The sequence below is a fragment of the Giraffa tippelskirchi genome, chromosome 1 (genome assembly GCF_054371585.1).
Source record: "Giraffa tippelskirchi isolate mGirTip1 chromosome 1, T2T-mGirTip1v1.2.pri, whole genome shotgun sequence".
NCBI lineage: Eukaryota > Metazoa > Chordata > Mammalia > Artiodactyla > Giraffidae > Giraffa > Giraffa tippelskirchi.
The window spans coordinates 204,388,582-204,409,627 of record NC_137275.1 but is presented as its reverse complement, the minus strand read 5'-3'; the positions used below and the strand labels follow the sequence as shown (position 1 = coordinate 204,409,627).

Genomic DNA, 21,046 nt, shown 5'->3' with positions numbered 1-21,046 from the left:
GGGCTGACTCCCCAGCCCTGCCCCTCACCCTCTGCTTCTGTCCACATAGCATGAGACAAACAAGGCAAGGTCACTCCCCAAACCCCTAGGCTGTTGTCTACACCAAACCACCCACCACCAGAGGAGACAACAGGTGTGTCCTCTGTAGGCCCCTAGCCACCTGTTCTGTCCCATCTTTCCAAGTCTTCCCACATCATCACCTTCCTGAAATGCTCCCTCCCAGCCCTTCTCTCAAGGCTCAGAACCAGACATTGTCTTCTGTTACCATTTACTTCATCTACTTGGATGTTTTTCAAATTCTAAGACCCTGAGCATGAAGGAAGGGCCTGTAGCCACTGAAACCTAGCAAGTACCTGCTCAGCTCAGCCCACCCCCAGCTCTGACTCTCATCACTCCCTTGGTCATGAAAATTGACCTTGAGTCCTCTTTGCCTGCCATTATCCTTTGCTTCTCTCCAAAATCTACTGATCTGTCTGCCTTCTCTAAACCTGCTAATGATCCTGACTCAGTTAATTGATGGTATATATCTTTCCCTCTTGATGCATCCTGTCCTGCTGGACTGACCCAGAACTTCTCTCAGGGTATGAGTCCAGTTAATTCAGTCCCATATCTTTCTTTTTTGTATACAGTTTTATTTATTTATTTATGGCTGTGCTGGGTTTTCATTGCCAGGAGGGATTTTCTCTAGTTGCGGTGAGTGGACGCTGCTCTCTAGTTGCAGTATCTAGGCTTCTTACTGTGGTGGCTTCTCTTGCTGCAGAGCACAGGATCTAGGGCGTGCGGGCTTCAGCAGCTGTGGCACATGAGCTCAGTAGTTGTGGCTCCCAGGCGCTAGAGCACAGATTCAATAGTTGTGGCTCACAGGCTTAGTTGCTCTGTGGCATGTGGAATCTTCCCAGATCAGGTATCAAACCCATGCCTCCTGCATCAGCAGGTGGATTCTTTACCACTGGGCCACCAGGGAAGTCCAGCCTCCTACCTTTCTAATGAATAAAAGTCACTGAAATCAGACCTCCCAATGCATAGGTTGCTACTATCGAAGTCAAAAACTGCTAATAATAGTAACAGAAGAAAGGGATTAAAAAACAAAACAGCGACAAGTGGGAACCATATGTCTATGCACTTGCTGCCTCTTCTTGAAAGTAAAGAAAGACTTTCTGCTATTTTTCATCAGTATCAGAAAATAGGGGAGAACTAGCCTCCAGAACCGGAGCCATGTACCCCATCCAAGGGACTTCCTAGAGGCTCCGGGTATCATACCCATATGGCTCTTTGACTCACCTTGAGCCTAAGGGTCAGGTCTGGAAGCCATTCAAAGACATCTATTATTTTTAAAAGTTGGTTTTCTTGGAGGGGGGGAGAGAGAAACAACTCACTAAATGGAAAAAAGTGAAAGTGTTAGTCGTTCAGTCGTATTTGACTCTTTGTGACCCCGTGGACTGTAGCCCACCAGGGTCCTCTGTCCATGGTATTTTCCAGGCAAGAATACTGAAGTGGGTTGCCATTCCCTTCTCCAGGAGATCTTCTCCATCTAGGGATCGAACCCAGGTCTCCTGCATTGCAGGCAGATTCTTTATCATCTAAGCTACCAGGGAAGCCCATTGAAATTAATAATCCAGGTATTTAAAAGTCAATTGCAGACCTCTGGTTTGGAACAAGAGAACAAGACTCATTTCTCCCTGTTCCTCCTCTCTAAATACAACTGAGAACTCTGGAAATAATTTAACAGTTGGTGATAAAAGGACTCTGAGAGCTGGAATAAAGAGGGCCACTGACTAGGGACTGCAGAACATGAGGGCTGTGGACACAGGAGTTCCGAGGGTTTCCCCACATATCCCAGACTGGGTGTTTAAGAAGCTGCAGGCTGGACCAACAGTCCTGGACCAAGACCAAACAAAGAAAGCCCACTCCCTCTGGCCAATGGACCAGGAAAGGAAAAGCCCAATAGAGACCTAGTGCAGGCCCCCAACAGGGCCTCTGTGGCATCTTCTGGCTGACCTATATAAGCGGCAGCCCCAAAGCCCCGGGGGGTGACCCAGACCCTGTTCCACAGCCAGGCCCAGGCACCTGGGCCATTCTGCCTGCAGGGCCAATACCTGGGCCATTCTACCTGCAGGGCCAACACCTGGGCCATTCCACCTGCAGGGCCAATAGCAGGGAAGCCATAGTCTCCTGGGCCTCCACCCAGTGGCATAAGGCAAACCAGGCCAAGCAGAGTTTGCCCCGACCCCAGAAAATGGCCTGGCAACACCAGGAGACCATGGAAGAGCCTCTTTCCCTTGCAGATATCAACTGCAGAAAGCTGTGTGAGCTCCAGCAGCACTGCAAAATGAGGCAGAGCAGAAATAACACTGCAAGGGCCCTGAAAATGAAACAGCTATTGCAACCATGGCCACAGTAGGCCACAACAGGCAAGAACCTATTCCCTAAACCTAAACAGGGAAACCGCCTGCTAGAAGAGAACTCTTAGAAAGGATCAAGACTTTGCTAACATAATACCAAACATTCTCTTAGAGTTGAAAATCATTCAGCACACCAAGAGCTAGGAATTTCAATTTCAGTATATCTGGAACAAATTTTTAAAGTAGAAAATCTCAGCAAAGAAATAAAAGTTATTTTAAAAAAGAATCAAATGGGAATTATACAACTGAAAAATAGAATAATTGAAATTTTTAAAACTCTCTGGGTACACTCAACAGTAGAGTGGAGATAACAGGATAGAATCAATGAACATGAAGACAGATCAATAGAATTTATTCAAGATAAACAAAATATTTTATCTTTAACAAGATAAAATAGAAAAAAAAAAAAAAGAGCCTCTGGGATCTGTGGAACAGCAACAAAAGATCTAGTATTCATAGTATTAGAGTCTCAGAAACAGAGGGAAAAGGCATGAGAATGAGAAAGTAGTCAAAGGAATAATAGCTGACAATGTCCCAAATTTGATCAGACATATACAAGTGTCCCTCACTTTTCTGAAAGTTTGATTTATGCCACTTCACTTTTACGAAAGAGCTACATTAGTACTTGCTTTTGCCTACCAAAAGAAATCTGAAGAGGATTTTTGCTTTTACCAAAAAAAAAAGGTGAAAGATGAAAATAGCATTCAGCATTTGTTTTGCAGCGGACATTACAGAGGCACCAAGGACCCCAAGCAAATAGAGTGGTACCGCCAAGCTCCTCCCCAGGAACCACACTCAGCGTCTCAGCATCAAGCTGCCAGAGTTTTGAGCTATGTCTGTGAGCATCTTGATCTCCATTCATTCTGTGCATTTAATATCTGGGCTAAGATATTTCTGCTTTACTTTTTGCCATTTTGATTTATAAATATTTCGTAGGACTACTTTCAGATAGTGGGGAAAATTTGTGCTACAAATTCAAAAAGTGGAGGAAAACTTACATTGAATAAATCCAAATAAATCCACACCAAAACCTCATAATTAAACTTCTGACAACTAAAGACAAAGACAAATTTCTTTAAAATAGCCCTAAGGAAAAAGTTGATTCTCTATAGAGAAAAACCAATTTAAATGATGGCAGACTTTCCACATAAAACCATGGAGGCCAGAGGAGGTGTCACCATTTTCAAATTTCGAAAAAAAGTGAAAGTTGCTCAGTTATGTCCAACTCTTTGTGACCCCATGGACTATAGCCTGCCAGCCTCCTCTGTCCATGCAGTTCTCTAGACAAGAGTACTGGAGTAGCCATTCCCTTCTCCAGGGGATCTTCCTAACCCAGAAATTGAACCAGGTGGATTCTTTACCAACTGAGCTACCAGAACTGTCAATTATGAATCCACTATCTAGCAAAATTATCCTTCATGAAAAAGTGGAAAATAAAGACATTTTTCAGATTAAGAAAAAAAATAAGATAATCTGTTGTTAGCAGAGTAATCCTTTTAAAATAGGTGAGAAAGCTCTCCAAATAGAAAATGGCAATAGGAGTAGGCTGAGACCATCAGAGATTTTTTTTAAAAAGCAACAGAATAGCTAAAAATAGAAGTATGCATAACAGATCATCGTATGTCTCATGAGTTTCTATAATTATATTTTGTGGCTGAAGCAAAACTTACAACACCATCTGATGTGGTACTCAATGCATGTGGAGGAAATACTGCAGACAGTTATACTTAGAATTGGGGGACGGTAAGTGATGCTGGGTCTGTGGCCGTGGTACCATCCTGTTAAACTCAGCCTGGAGCTATGGGCTCTTCATCCTTCAATTCTCATTTTGAACAATTCTGCTGCATCCTTTAAGTGGGAGTGGGGATGTGATGGAATAAGGAATGAGAGGTAGGTCGCCGGCCATGGGCAAAGCTATGGGCAGGAGGCTGGCTCCTGCAATTGGCTGCAAATGGCAGGGGGTTTGGCCATTACCACCCTCTCCACTACCAGACAGATGGAGGGCCAGGACCCCTCCAGGAGTGCTGCTGTTTTGCCTTCTTTGTCTCAGAATCCCCCTACTCTCCCAAGTCCTAAGTCTGCCCATTTTGATGTTTAGCACCCTAGGTTGATTCCTCACTCCACGTGACTGTGATTAGGGAGGGAGGCACTAGTAGCCAGGCCAGGGCCACTTCTAAAACATGGCTCTTTGGGTGCCCAGAGCCCAAGTCCTGGCAAAGAAGATGCTGGAATTTCAGTACCCACTTCTCCTTCATCCAGGTAGCCCAGTGAAGTGAACAACCTATTCAATATCACATGATGGCTCTATCCCACAGAAGATCTAGGCTCCTGTGTATTTGTCACTTTAAATCCAGAGAAACCTAAAGATTACACCCTGAGGAGAGGACTACCTCTATTAACCTGCCATCTTGCCTTTCTTCTCCATAAGACAGCCTTTGCGAGTCCTGTGCATTCTACCAGCCAGCCATGTTCAATTCCTATGCTCAGCAGCTCCTTAAAGCCCCTTCAGTTAGTATATTGGTAACTGCTGCTCTCTATAAAATTTCAATGAAAAAACAAAAGTCTTTTGCCTGTGTGAGTCCCCAGTATGGAATCTGTCTTCTCTTCATCGTTTCTAGACAAATACTGAATTCTTTGCTGTGCTTTTAAAATTGGTAAGCACCTGAAATGTATTTGTTTGCATATACAATGTGAATATTTTCCTAAATTATTTTTTAATACTTAGTCTACCGTATTGTTAAAGGGCACAGGGCATAGATATCCCTGCATGAAACGTTACTGGAAGAAGGACAGGTGAGTCCAAGAGGAAGCTGGCGTCTCCAGAAACTTGTAGACAAGACTCTTACATATCTTCACTTACATTGTGTTTTTGCAGTCTTATTTTCTTAGTCATCCTGATAATCTTTAAAATATTTCTCCTGACCTGCCTTATCTCTCACTGAAGCATCCTCTTGGTGAGCAGGAATAAATTATTTTTTCTATGCAGATGACAGGACACCTAAGCCACTGGCTCCTGCAGAACTAGAAACACCACTACATTTTCATAATGTAGTATACTTTTTTAAAAGTGCTGCAATTAAAATTGAAGGCAGTCCCAGAAAGGCAAGTATTGGATCTTGAGAAATCTTATGCTCGTCTGTCCCATGGAATTCTCCCAGGCAAGAATACTAGAGTGGGTAGTCATTCCCTTCTCCAGGGGATCTTCCCAACTCAAGGATTGAACCCAGGACTCCTGCATTCCAGGCAGATTCTTTACCATCTGAGCCATCAGGGAAGCCCACTTATTTCCTAATACTTAAAAAAAAAAAATCTATGTTCTGCCTGTTTTTAAGGATACCCTGAGTATCAATGAGAAAGGTCCCTGCATGTACAAGGGGGATTGCAAAGAAGCACAATTTGAGGGAGACTAACCTGGTGACTCAGACAATAAAGAATCCACCTGCAATGTGGGAGACCTGGGTTCGATCCCTGGGTTGGGAAGATCCCCTGGAGGAGGGTATGGCAACCCACTCCAGTATTCTTTGCTGGAGAATCCCCATGGACAGAGGAGGCCGGTGGGCTACAGCCCATGGGGTCACAAAGAGTCGGACATGACTGAGCAACAAAGCACACAGACCAAGGTAGGGTTTCCTAGGTGGCTCAGTGGGTAAAGAACCTGCCTGCAATGCAGGAGACGCTGGAGATATGGGTTCGATTCCTGGGTCAGCAAGACCTCCTGGAGGAGGGCACAGCAACCTACTCCAGTATTCTTGCCTGGAGAATCCCATGGACAGAGGAGCCTGGCGGGCTAGTCCATAGGTTGCAAAGAGTCGGACATGACTGAGCAGCTGAGCACAACACCGCACACAAGCCAAGGTAGTATTGGAAAATTAGCTATACTTTAATGTTTTTTTCCATATTATACTTAAAGACATTAAAAATGTTTTTATCCACATAGAAAATGATCTATTATCTTATTTGAAATGTTTTTGTGATATGAAGAATTTTTAAATCCTCTCATGTCTGAATGAGAAAAAAAAAGTTATAAAAATTAAGAGGAAAGAATGGAAATTCCATCCAGTAGAAATTGATCTTAAACATAGGGACCAGGCAAAACATGGTTTTCAGATTCTACCTACACAGACTGAATTTTTTATGAATTATGTGAATTTATATTACTTTCATAGATCATTTATCTCCTTCCAAACCAACAAACTAACCTGAGAATTAAAATGAAATGCTTTTCAAAATGAAAGATGACTCAAATAGTTATTTGCTGCAATATATTTTAACATTGTCACATTGTATATACTTAAAAAAATTAACAAAACTATAGTTTGTCTTATATGTTTAAATCATTGTTGAATATGGTTTCACTAACCTTCTCATTTGAAAAAAGAAAAAATCTGAGCCTGCAAAATGGCTAAATTACTTACAAGAAATTTAAACTGTTTCATCCTGCTGATTTTAGTATACTAATTACATTTTGGAAGAAGGCAGGAATGAAAAAAAAAAAAAGTAAATTTTTACGTTACGCTGCTTTTTCTAATGGCTACTCATACACACCACCCCTGGCAGTCAATTAAGGCCATATTTCACTGGGGAGATTTGACTGCTTTTTTTTTCTTTTTAATTATTACAGAACTATTATCTTCTTGAAATGTCACTGCTCAAGTCATCATGCAAAGCAGACTACGAGATGTTTCAACATTTATTGTTTCCAAGTTCACATTAGTACAGGATTAAATTAATTTTAATTTCATCGAGAGAGGCTCATTCTATTTTTAAACAAATACAATTTGGCCTCAGGTCATTGTCATTTTAATGGCGAAAGTGTGTCACTTGCACACACATTTGCCTCTCCAGGGTTGTTATGGAAATGAAGCCGCCGGTGGTAGGTTTTACCTGAGGAAGGGTGAGGACTACCTGTCAAAAACTCCCCAGGGCAGATCCTGTGCCCGGGGCGTGAGGAGCTGGGTGCACAGGGCTACTGCGCCCAGGACGCGCTAGGAGTGGACCGGGCGTACCTGAGCCCACAATTCCCTTAAAATACAGAAACCCTTGAAATAGACAGACTACCAGTTTTATCATTCCCACCCTGGAAAGTAATGTGATGGATGCAAGAGAGCAAGAACGGTGACACAGAGGAATCTGTCCAGTTATCTCCTTGGTGTGTCTCCAAAGAGAGCAAAGTCATTTAGCAAGGCCCACTGGGCCTTCAAGGAGCCAAGCAAGGGACCTCAAAGCAAGAATCAAAATCTGCCCTTTTGTTTTTTTAAATATGGTAATTGTCATCAATATGGCCATTGCCTTTACTGTCAGGTGTTCTAGTTCTTGTGGCCTAATAGGTGACCAGATTTGCTTGTGTGAACTCCAATCATCTCAGGGTGCTTTATTTTGTGTGGTTTTGTTTTCTTTTGTTTTCATTGAAGTATAGTTGCCGTACAATAGTATGTAACTTACAGGTGCACAATATAATGATTCACAATTTTTAAAGGCTATACTCCATTTATAGTTATTATGAAATATTGGCTCTACTTCCCATGTTGTACAATATATTCTTGTATTTTATACGTAATAGTTTGTACCTCTTACTCCCCACCCCTATCTTGTCCCATCCTCCTTCTCTCTCCCCACCTGTAACCACTAGTGTGCTCTCTATATCTATGAATCTGCTCCTTTTTTTGTTACATTCACTAGATTGTTGCATTTTTTTAGATTTCATATGTAAGTGATATCACACTTTGTATTTGTCTTTGACTTATTTCACTTAGCCTGATGTCCTCCAAATCTGTCCATGTTGCTGCAAACAATAAAATCTCTTTTTTTTATGACTGAGTGGTATTTCTATATAAATATATATCAACAGGGGCTTCCCAGGTGGTGTTAGTGGTAAAAAACCCGCCTGCCAATGCAGGAGGCATAAGAGACTCAGGTTCGATCCCTGGGTCAGGAAGATCCCCTAGAGGAGGGTATGGCAACCCACTCCAGTATTCTTGCTTGGAGAGTCCCATGGACAGAGGAGCCTGGCAGGCTACAGTCTGTGGGGTCACAAAGATTCAGACATGACTGAGTAACTAACACTTTCACTTTCATCACTTACCTTACCTTGGTTCATCTGCCACCGCTGAAGCCCACAGTTCACTCCATTTCATCAGCTTTTCCACTAACATTCTCTTTGTGTCCCAGGATCCAATCCATGACATCACACTGCATTTAGTAGTCATGTTTCTCCAGCCTGCTCTGGTCAGTGATGAGTTTCAGAGTATTTCCTCATTTTTGAGGAACTATATAAATATATATATATACACCACATCTTTATCCATTCATCTGCTGATGGACACTTGGGTTGATTGCCTTTTCTTTCTCTTAAACACAAAAGGGTAGAAAAATCCTGGGGGTGCTGGCAGAGAATGTACTTCTCCAGTTGTAAATGGGCTTCAATTCTTCAGTGTTCCTGCCAGGAAAGATAGCACCATATTTCATACTGGTTTTCCCACTTCATGTCCCCTTTTTTAACAACTCTAATATAGTTGGTTCATTCATTCAAATGGTGTATTGCAGATATTGCAAATCTAAAATAAAGGCCTTCAAATCTTACTAGTTCCTTCACACCTAGAGACCTCCACCTAGGTAGAGAGGGCACTGTGTACCTGGTGATGTGGAGTCCTCAGTGTAGAGTGAATGCCAGGTAGGAAGCCGTTTCCTGCCAAGTTTAGGGGAATCCAGCTCATGTCTTTATCAACATCCTTGGCTTCCTCTGGTGTATTACCCACAAGGCAAGAAGCTAAAAATGCAAATTCCTCCATTAGAGTTTCTTATCCATGGAAACAGGGACACATGGAGTTTTGCCTGCTCCTTTATCAATAATGTTATTTGAAACACTCCAATGTTGTTACAACAACCATAGGAATCCCTGGTACCATAAGTTCCATTAATTTTAAACACTCTATTTGATATGCAAATATTCAATACTTGAGAAAATGGCAATACATAGCAATATCGTGTCACAAAATTGAGTGAATACTAAGAAAACTCATTTCTCCCTTTGGGATTTTGAATCCCAAATGTGGGAAGTGGGGGCAGCAGGGGAGAAAGACAAGCAAGTATGCCAAGCCTCAAGGGAAGGAAGGAGAGGGCTGCATTGACAACACCATACCACTGTCTTCCCTTTCCTGGATTTTTCTTTCTTGGATTTCTGGTCCCCACCATTGCCTGTCTTGGCCTCATTAACCTTGATTCTCACACGAGAGAACTGGGCTTTCTCAGAAGGAACGTCTTAGAAAACATCAGGTTAGTTTGTCGATTGCAGCTCTAAAAATTTGGCTGACCAGCCTTGAATGCTATTCCTTGCTCTGGGCCCTTGGAACCTCCTTGCCTAACTCTATTAACATGGCTTGAGCTTTGCCACTAAAGATCACCTAGATCCACTGTGTTGGGGTCTAGGCCCCCAGGTTAGATGCCATCTTCTTTGGAGCTCACCTGGGTTACTTCTCCCTATCTTCTCTCCTACCTTCTTATCCCTAAGGGAATTTTCCCCAGGTTGCCTCTAAGGACCCAGTCGTCTATCCCACTCCTCAGGAGAAAGGGAAATGGCATCCAACCTCTCATCACTACAATATGCACTATCACATGAAAATAAAAATACTCTGAAAATAAACAGTACTCACAGAGAATTGTCAAAGGAAAATTATTTCCAACCAGTCACTGCTATGACTGCATTACTTAGCTGCCTCTAGATAGGAAATGCCTTTCAACATTCCTTTCTGTGTGAAATACCAGAGACTCTTTAAAAAAATGTAAGTTGTTCATGTTTATAAAATACACTCAACAAGCACAACTGGTATGATGTATCAATAACACAAATGCAACTTTATTTTGCTTCCCTGTTGTCTCTTTAAAAATGTGCTCAGTGAGGGATGTTCATCAACATCAGACCCAATGCAGTCTCATTTGTTAGGCAAGTCCTCTCTCCCTGAGCTGGGGTCCAAGGTGGGTTACAGAGAGAACCAGTTCCGCCATCCTTTCTAGCTCATCCCTTCCCCTTTCCGGCTCAAGAGATTCCAGTGTGTGGTGTCTGGGCTCAGCAAGAGAAAGGAAATGGGGGCACCAAATTCCCTACTTGACAGAAACAATTGCAGAATGCTTTGCCCTCTCGGGTATGGCAGCTGACAAATGCCAGCTCTTTTCTCTCATAAGCACTTTCACTGCAGAGAAGTGCACACACACACACACACACACATACACACACACACACCCTCCCACCCTCAGCCAGGTCCCAACTACTGCAACACCACCTTGTCCACACCCATCCCCACCCACACACTCTCTGGGCATGGGCAACGCCTCCCATTCCCATGGAGCATGTGCTCCATGCTCTGTCCCTGCTTCCTGGTGGTCCTCCCCTCTAGACCCACCCACGGGAAGGCCCAGCACCCTCCCAGTGGTCCAGTGCTCCTGACTCCCAAACTTGTTATGAATAAATCAGGTCCTGCTACTCACCACTAACAAAATCAATCACACAGTCCTAAATTAAAAGACGCTTACTCCTTGGAAGGAAGGTTATGACCAACCTAGATAGCATATTGAAAAGCAGAGACATTACTTTGCCAACAAAGGTCCGTCTAGTCAAGGCTATGGTTTTTCCAGTAGTCATGTATGGATGTGAGAGTTGGATGGTGAAGAAAGCTGAGCGCCGCAGAATTGATGCTTTTGAACTGTGGTGTTGGAGGAGACTCTTGAGAGTCCCTTGGACTGCAAGAAGATCCAACCAGTCCATCCTAAAGGAGATCAATCCTGGGTGTTCATTGGAAGGACTGATGTTGAAGCTGAAACTCCAATACTTTGGCCACCTCATGCGAAGAGTTGACTCATTGGAAAAGACCCTGATGCTGGGAAGGATTGGGGGCAGGAGGAGAAGGGGACGACAGAGGATGAGATGGTTGGATGGCATCACCGACTCGATGGACATGCGTTTGGGTAAACTCCGGAAGTTGGTGATGGACAGGGAGGCCTGGCGTCTGCGATTCATGGGGTTGTAAAGAGTCGGACACAACTGAGCGACTGATCTGAACTGAACTGAAATGGTAAAGGAGAAAGGTGTCTTCAGTCAGAATGTCAGCAATATGGGGAGACAGCGAATTCAGTATTCCCCCAAAACCACCTCTGAAGATTTTGCTCAGCCAGGAAACTTCATAAAGAGAAACAGGTGAGTGCTCTCAGTTGATCACTGAGACAGAGGGTCAGAGTCGTCACTATCTCCCACTTTGTGCAGGCTTGTGTGCAGACTTGTCGACTCCTTGTGATCTTATTCTAGATGTTATCTTGGTCACACAGTTTGTTCCCAAGATTACTGAAGGGGAAGCTAAGGAAGAGATCTCGTCATCTGTAAATTACTTTTTTCCTCATTCCTACTTCTTTGATCTATGTAAAGAACCAACAGGTTAGGCAAGGTATTGTATGATTAGAAGATTTGAGACATGTGCTTGGGCTGGAGGTGAGTAGGGCATAGGGGTGCCTGGTTTGAAAGTTAGTTACAATATAACTTTGCTAAAGTGACAGGAAAAGGGGCTTCCTGCTGAGGGCGGTTTCTGGCAAAGAGCTGCTTACAAATTCTTGCTCACGGGGACCTAACGTAATTTCCTGCACCATTTAATTGGGGAAGCTGTTCTGGTTATGATTGCTGTATAACAAGATAACCCCAAAACTTAGCAGTATAAAACAACAAACCATTTTGACATCCCAGTTAGAAATGAGAAATGGAGTATCAATTCTTGCCATATCAACAAACAAGAATGTCCATTAGTGACTCCTATCCAGCCCTCCAAATGTGAATTTCTGAGCCCAGAGGGTGCAGGGGAAAAACAACACCTGCTATTCAGCAACTGTCAGGCTGCCCCCTACTAAGAATGTGAAAAATCAAATAGTGGGATGCTGGTGCCAGATAGCTGAGATGCATATGAAAGGAATGATTATAGTAAGCCCAGATTCTTGCATCTTCCCATACAGAGAAAAGTGCTAAATTACTTGACTTGGGATACCTGGTTTTTCTTAATTAACAATACTCTTTTGATTTTCAGACTACCTGACCCTTGTGGCAAATTTCTATGTAAACTGACCCCCCCATTCACCCCACCTCCTCAGAACAGTTCTTTCAGGGCTACTTGAGGTGCCATCTTCTGGACCTGAACTCCTAAAAATTCCCACCAAATAAAACATAACTCTCAACTTCTAGGTTGTGATTATTTTTTAAGTCAACAGAAACAAACATTACAATACAAAAGAGGTAAAAGATTAGAACAAATACTTCACCAAAGACAATCTAAAAGTGGTGAATAAGCACATAATAAGATGTTCAACATTATCAATCAGAAGGGAAACGAAATTGCAATTTCCATGAGATGTCACCATATTGTTGTTGCTCAGTCACTAAGTTGTGTCTGACTCTTTGCGACCCATAGACTGCAGCATGCCAGGCTCCTCTATCCTCCACTATCTCTCACAGTTTGCTCAAATTCATATGCATTGAGTTGGTGATGCTATCTAACTATCTCACCATCTGCCACCACCCCCTTCTCCTTTTGCCTTTAATCTTTCCAACATGAGGGTCTTTTTCAATGAGTTGGCTCTTTGCATCAGGTAGCCAAAGTACTGAAGCTTCAGCTTCAGCATCAGTCCTTCCAATGATTATTCAGGGGTGATCGATTTTCTTTAGGATTAACTGGTTTGATCTCCTTGAAGTCCAAGGGACTCTCAAGAGACTTCACCAGCACCACAAAATTCAAAAGCATAGATTCTTTGGCACTCAGCCTTCTTTAAGACGAGATGGCAAGAATACACAGAAGAACTATATCCAAAAAGTCTTAATGACCAGGATAACCACAATGGTGTGATCACTCACCTAGAGCCAGACATCCTGGAGTGTGAAGTCAAGTAGGCCTTATGAAGAATTACTACAAACAAAGCTAGTAGAGGTGATGAAATTCCAGCTGAGCTATTGCAAATCCTAAAAAATGATGCTATTGAAGTGCTTCACTCGATATGCCAGCAAATTTGGAAAACTCAGCAGTGGCCACAGGACTGGAAAAGGTCACTTTTTATTCCAATCCCAAAGAAGGACAATGCCAAAGAATGATAAAACTACCACACAATTGTACTCATTTCATCAAGATTGCTGGAGAAATATCAATAACCTCAGATATGCAGATGACACCACCCTTATGGCAGAAAGTGAAGAAGAACTAAAGAGCCTCTTGATGAAAGTGAAAGAGGAGAGTGAAAAAGTTGGCTTAAAGCTCAACATTCAGAAAACTAAGATCATGGCATCCGGTCCCATCACTTCACAGCAGATAGATGGGGAAACAGTGGAAACAGTGGCTGACTTTATTTTTCTGGGCTCCAAAATCACTGCAGATGGTGATTGCAGCCATGAAATTAAAAGACGCTTACTCCTTGGAAGGAAAGTTATGATCAACCTAGACATCATATTAAAAAGCAGACACATTACTTTGCCAACAAAGGTCCATGTAGTCAAGGCTGTGGTTTTTCCAGTGCTCAGGTATGGATGTGAGAGTTGGACTATAAAGAAAGCTGAGCGCCGAAGAATTGATGCTTTTGAACTGTGGTGTTGGAGAAGACTCTTGAGAGTCCCTTGGACTGCAAGGAGATCCAACCAGTCCATCCTAAAGGAGATCAGTCTTGGGTGTTCATTGGAAGGACTGATGTTGACACTGAAACTCCAATACTTTGGCCACCTGATGCGAAGTGCTGACTCATTGGAAAAGACCCTGATGCTGGGAAAGATTGAGGGCAGGAGAAGAAGGGGACGGACGACAGAGGATGAGATGGCTGGATGTCATCATTGACTCGATGGACATGGGTTTGGGTGGACTCCAGGAGTTGGTGATGGACAGGGATGCCTGGCGTGCTGCGGTTAATGGGGTCACAAACAGTCAGACATGACTGAGCGACTGAACTGAACTGAACACATGCTAGCAAGGTAATCCTCAAAATCCTTCAGGCTAGGCTTCAACAGTATATGAACCAAGAAATTCTGGATGTACAAGCTGGGTTTAGAAAAGGCAGATGAACCAGAGATCAAATTGCCAACATCCTTTGGGTCATAGAAAAAAGAAAAGGAATTCCACGCTAAAGTCTTTGCCTGTGTGAATCACAACAAACTATGGAAAATTCCTAAAGAGATAGGAATACTAGACTACCTTACCTGCGTCCTAAGAGACCTGTATGCAGGTCAAGAAGCAACAGTTAGAACCAGGCATGGAATTACAGACTGGTTTCAAATTGGGAAAGGAGTGTGTCAAGGCTATACATTGTCACCTTGCTTCTTTAACTTATATGTAGAGTACATCACGCAAAATGCTGGGCTGGATAAAGCTCAAGCTGAAATCAAGATTGCTGAGACATATCAATAAACTCAGATATGCAGATGACACCATCTTAATTTAAGAAACCAAAGAGGAACTGAGAGCCTCTTGATGAAGGTGAAAGAGGAGAGTGAAAAAGCTGGCTTAAAACTCAACATTCAAAAAACAAAGATCATGGCATCCAATCTCATGATTTCATGGCAAATAGATGGGGAAACAATGGAAACAGTGACAGACTTTATTTTCTTGGACTCCAAAATCACTGCAGATGGAGACTGCAGCCATGAAATTAAAAGATGCTTGCTCCTTGAAAGAAAAGCTATGACAAACCTAGACAGCCTATTTAAAAAAAGAGACATCACTTTGCCAGCAAAGGTCGGTATAGTCCAAGCTATGGTTTTTCCAGTAGTCACATACGGATATGAGAGTTGGACCATAAAGCAGGCTGAGCACCGAAGAACTGATGCTTTTGAACTGTGGTGCTGGAAAAGATTCTTGAGTGTCCCTTGGACAGCAAGGAGATCAAACCAGTCAATCCTAAAGGAAATCAATCCTGAATATTCATTGGAAGGACTAACGCTGAAGCTGAAGTTCCAATAATTTGGCCACGTGATGCAAAGAGTCAACTCATTGGAAAAGACCCTGATGCTGGAAAGGATTGAAGGCAGGAAGAGAAAGGGATGACAGAGGATGAGATGGTTAGATGGCATCAGTGATTCAATGGATACGAGTTTGAACAAACTCCAGGAGATAGTGAAGGACAGGGAAGCTTGGCATGTTGTAGTCCGTGGGGTCTCAGAGTCAGCATGACTGACTGATTGAGCAACAACAAGAGCCTTCTTTATGGTCCAACTCTCACACCCATACATGACCACTGGAAAAACTATAGTTTTGCCTAGGCAGACCTTTGTTGACAAAGTGATGTCTCTGCTTTTTAATATGCTGTTTAGGTTTGTCATAGCTTTCCTTCCAAGAGCAAGCATCTTTTAATTTCATGGTTGCAGTCATCATCCGCAGTAACAATACAGAGCCCTGTTGTACTCTTTTCCCAATTTGGAATCAGTCAGCTGTTCCATGTCTGGTTTTAACTGTTGCTTCTTGACCTGCATACAGGTCTCTCAGGAGGCAGGTAAGGTGGCCTGGTATTCCCATCTCTTTAATAATTTTCCACAGTTTGTTGTGATCCACACAGGCAAAGACTTTAGTGTAGTCAAGGAAACAGAAGTAGATTTTTTCTGGAAATCCTTTGCTTTCTCCATGATCCAACAAATATTAGCAATTTGATCTCTGGTTCTTCAGCCTTTTCTAAACCCAGCTTGTACAGATGGAAGTCCTCTGTTCATGTACTGCTGAAGCTTAGTTTGAAGGATATTGAGCATTACCTTGCTAGCATGTGAAATGATGCAATTGTGTGATAGGTTGATCATTCTTTGGCATCGTCCTTCATTGGACTTGGAATGATAAGTGACCTTTTCCAGTCCTGTGGCCACTGCTGAGTTTTCCAAATTTGCTGACATATTAAGTGCAACACTTTAACAGTGTCATCTCTTAGGATCTGAAATAGCTCAGCTGGAATTCCATCACCTCCACTAGCTTTGTTTGTAGTAATATTTCTTAAAATCTACCTGCCTACACTCCAGGATATCCAGCTCTAGATAACTACACCATCGTGGTTATCTGGGTAATTAAGGCCTGTCTTGTATGGTTCTTCTGTGTATTCTTGCCATCTTTTCTTAATCTCTTCTGCTTCTGTTAAGTTCTTATAGTTTCTGTCCTTTTTCATGCCCATCCTTGTATGAAAATTTCCCTTGATATCTCCAATTTTCTTGAAGAGAGATCCTAGTCTTTCCCATTCTATTGTTTTCCTCTATATCTTTGCATTGTTCATTTAAGAAGGACTTCTTTTCTCTTTCTTGCTATTCTCTGGAACTAAGCATTCAGTTTGATGTATCTTTCCCTTTCTCCCTTGCTTTTTTGCTTCTCTTCTTTCCTCAGTTTTTTGTAAAGATTCCTCAGGCAACCACTTTACCTCTTGTGTTTCTTTTTCTTTGGGATGGTTTTGGTCACTACCTCCTGTACAATGTTAGAACCTCCATCCATTGTTCTTTAGGCACTCTGTCTACCAGATCTAATCCCTTGAATCTATTTGTCCCTTCCACTGTATAATCATAAGGGGTTTGATTTAGGTTATAACTGAATGACCTAATGATTTTCCCTGCTTTCTTCAATTTAAGCCTGCATTTTGCAATAAGGAGCCCATGATCTGAGTCATAGTCAGCTTCAGGTCTTGTTTTTGCTGACTGTATAGAGCTTCTCCATCTTCACTTGCCAAGAATATAATCAATCTGATTTCGGTATTGACCATCTGGTCACATCTATGTGAAAAGTCATCTCTTGGGTTGTTGGAAAAGTGTTTTTCCTATGATCAGCGTTTTTTCTTGACAAAACTCTGTTAACCTTTGCCCTCTTCATTTTGTGCTCTAAGGCCATACTTGCCTGTTATTCTGGGTATCTCTTGGCTTCCAACTTTTCATTCCAATCTCCTGTGATGAAAATGACATCTTTTTTTGGTGTTCGTTCTACAAGGTCTTATAGGTCTTCATAGAACTGGTCAACTTCAGCTTCTTCAGCATCAGCAGTGGTTGGGGCATAGACTTGGATTACTGTGATGTTGAATGGTTTGCCTTGGAAATGAACTGAGATCATTCTGTCATTTTTGAGGTTGCACTCAGGTACTGAATTTCAGACTCTTTTGTTGACTATGAGGGCTACTCCATTTCTTCAAAGGGATTCTTGCCCACAGTAGTAGATAAATGGTCATCTGAATTAAATTCACCCATTCTCATCCATTTTAGTTCACTAGTTTCTAAGATTTAGTTCTAGGGGAAGTCACTCTATTGTATCCGACTCTTTGTGATCCTATGGACTATACAGTCCATGGAATTCTTCAGGCCAGAATACTGGAATGGGTAGCCTTTCCCTTCTCCAGGGGACCTTCCCAACCCAGGGATAGAACCCAGGTCTCCCACATTGCAGGCAGATTCTTTACCAGCTGAGCCACAAGGGAAGCCCAAGAATACTGGAGTGGGTAGCCTATCTGTTCGCCAGTGGATCTTCCCCACACAGGAATTGAACCGGGGTCTCCTGCATTGCAGGTGGATTCTTTACCAACTGAGCTATCACGAAAGCTCTTGTTCAATCTTTCCATCTCCTTCTTGACCACGTCTAATTTACCTTGATTCATGGACCCAACATTCCAGGTTCCTATGCAATATTGTTCTATACAGCATCAGACTTTACTTTCACCATCAGGCACAGCCAACTGTTATTTCTGCTTTGACCCAGCTGCTTCATTCTTTCTGGAGCTATTAGTAATTGCCCTTCCCTCTTCCCCGGTAGCATATTGGACACCTTCCAACCTGGGGGGTTCATCTTCCATTGTCATGACTTTTTGTCTTTTCACACTGTCTCTGGGGTTCTCCAGGCAAGAATACTGGAGTGAGTTGCCATTTCTTCCTCCAGTGGACCACTGTGACCCACCCATCTTGGGTAGCCCTGCACAGCATGGACTCTGAGACCCAACGGACTGAGTTACACAAGCCCCTTCACCATGACAAGGCTGTGATCCATGGAGGAAGATGTCACCATACACCTATTCAAATGTCTAAAGTTAAAAAGACTGACCATACTAACTGCTTGTGGAAATGTGGACTTATTGGAACTCTCACATGCTGCTGCTGGTGAGATGTGAAATGGGATAGCCACTTGTGAAAACAGCTTGGCATTTGATTAAGAAGTGTAACATGCATCTACCATGTGACCCAGCAATTGTACCCCTAGGTATCACTCAAGAGAAGTGAAAGCAGATCCACACAGGCTTATATAGGAATCTTCACAGTGGTCGCACATAGCACAATGCTAGGTTGTGCTCTGGGAATGTGGTTGCCCTAACAGTCACCTTTTGATGTTTGTCCTTCCATGTGGCCCTGCATGCTCCCAGTTTTCACAACACTTCTACATAAGCCAAAGACAGTGCAAACACAAAAGAGTTTAATACAGGAGTTGGTGGACTACAGCCAATAGCCTAAGTACAGTCACTGGCCTGGTTCTTGTAAATAAAGGTCTACTGCAATATGATCCTGCACCTTATTTACAACTTGTCTCTTTTGCACTATAGCTGCACAGTTGAGTAGTTACGATACAGACTCTGTGGCCCAGAGAACCCAAATATTGACTATCTGGTCTTTTGTAGTGAAAGTTTTCCAACCTCTTGTCAAGTAGAGAAGAGCATGGGATTTGGCTTCAGGTAAGCTCGGATCCAGCTGTGCCTCTTAATGGCTGAGTAATCCTGGGTCAGTTACTCAGTTCCTCTCTGCCTCAGTTTCCTCTTGTCCTAAATTAGCAAGAGTTAGTCATTTACAGCACTCAGATCACTGCTGGGCACATGGTGAACACTCCACAAATGTTAGCATTCATAATTATTCATTTGGCACAGGGTCCTGAGAATGTGCTTTATTTTATTTCCAGTTTTTTTTTTATTTTTGTTCTTCAAATATTTCATATCTTTACTAAATATTTGTCTGACTGATCTGTTCATTTCTGGAAGAGATGTGTGAAAATCAGCCCCTATCCTTGTAGATTTTTGCTTTATAATATGTCGAAGAAGAGTCGTTAGGTATAAAAATTAATAAAGAGAAACCTCAATTGAAACAAGAGTCAGGAGACCAGCAGGGGGAGCGCTCACACCCCACAATGATAGGAGAGCCTGAGAGGAAGAAGACTTTGCCTTCTAGCCTGGCAAGACCTCAGCCAATGAGAGACTGTCAATTCAGCTGATGGAAAAGCACCATACTCTCAGTTCCTCCAGTGGACTCTTGTTTTACCATGGCCCTCTTAACTTCCTTTCCGCCTCTTTAAAAGAGTCTTCTTGTTGCTTGAAGACTTCCACATTGCTTCCCATGGTGGCAGACCCCAAACGCAATTCTTTGCTGATTCCAAATAAACCATTTTTTTTGCTAGAGAAAAAATCTGAGAGTCTCTTTGTGTTAGGTCAACATAGATCTAGTTCTTTTAAAATTGCTATATCTTCCTGATAATTATTCTTTTATCATCAATAAGGACCCTTTTTAATACTTAAATTTTTTTTTCAGAGTTTAATTTATCTTATATTCATACTGCTACACCATAATCTCTTTTGTCTACTATTTCACAGTTACATATCACTGTCAACATTTCTTGATTATGTCTTAGGTGTCTGTCTTATAAGTCTTAGAGATCAGTTGTTTTGTGCTATTCCAAATGAACTATTTCTTTGTATTGGATATGTTTAATCCGTTTTCATTTATTGGATTATAGACGGATTTATTTATTTCATCTGATTTAGTTTTATGTTTACTTTCCATTAAGTTAACATTTTCTCAATATTCCTTTTCCTCTGAATTGTTGAAAAGAAAACCATGTCCCAAAACGGCATCACTTATACTAAAACTCATCACTTATACTCATGATACCAAACCTAGATTTAATACCTGACCTAATTGCAGTTTCAACCTCTTCCAGAAATGTAATCATAATCAACCAGTTTGGAATTTTCTAATCAGCACCAATAAGGAAATCTGTCAAGAAAATGTCCTGGCCTAAAAATAATCCTTTCTTTTCTTTTGCTAATAGCTCCCTTGCCCAAACCTTCTTCATATAAAAATCTTCCTTTTTCCAAAAAAAAAAAAAAAATTTGCTGTTAACTTTTTTGGCTGTGCTGGGTCTTCATTGCTGCAGGAAGGCTTTCTCCAGTTGCAATGCCCAGGCTTCTCATTGCAGTGACTTCTCTTGTTGCAGAGCACAGGCTCTAAGGCATGTAGGCTGCAGTAGTTGCCACATTCAGGCTCTACAGTGCAGGCTCAATAGTTGTGGCACATGGGCTTAGTGGCCCCATGGCATGTGGAATCTTCTAGGACCAGGGATTGAACTCAGGTCCCTTGCATTGGCAAGTGAATTCTTAACCATTGGACCACCAGGGAAGTCCAACCTTCCATATCGTTACGACGTTTCCAAGTGAAACAGAGCAGGACTCTATGGAGCTTGCCCCTCTACCCTATGTCCTCTGCCTGCCTTTTGTCTCATGGAAAAATTTTAGTCAAAAAATATGTTTTGTCAGAGAAGTGAAAACATGCAAAAACAAAGGAAAACAGTCAAAGAAAATCAAATAAGCCTAGTCAAGGGCTTCCCAGGTGGTGCTAATGGTAAAGAATCCAACTGCCAATGCAGGAGACATGAGACAAGGGT

General features: G+C 42.3%; 1 protein-coding gene across 1 annotated transcript in view; it reads right to left on the bottom strand.

The window, feature by feature from the left end:
• SHC3 (SHC adaptor protein 3) overlaps nucleotides 1-21,046 on the bottom strand; it is a 327,593-nt gene that overhangs the window by 243,321 nt on the left and 63,226 nt on the right. Inside the window, exon 4 of the mRNA XM_081572376.1 lies at nucleotides 8,490-8,838. The gene's annotated coding sequence lies outside the window, so the exon portion shown is untranslated. The remainder of the gene's footprint in view (nucleotides 1-8,489; nucleotides 8,839-21,046) is intronic.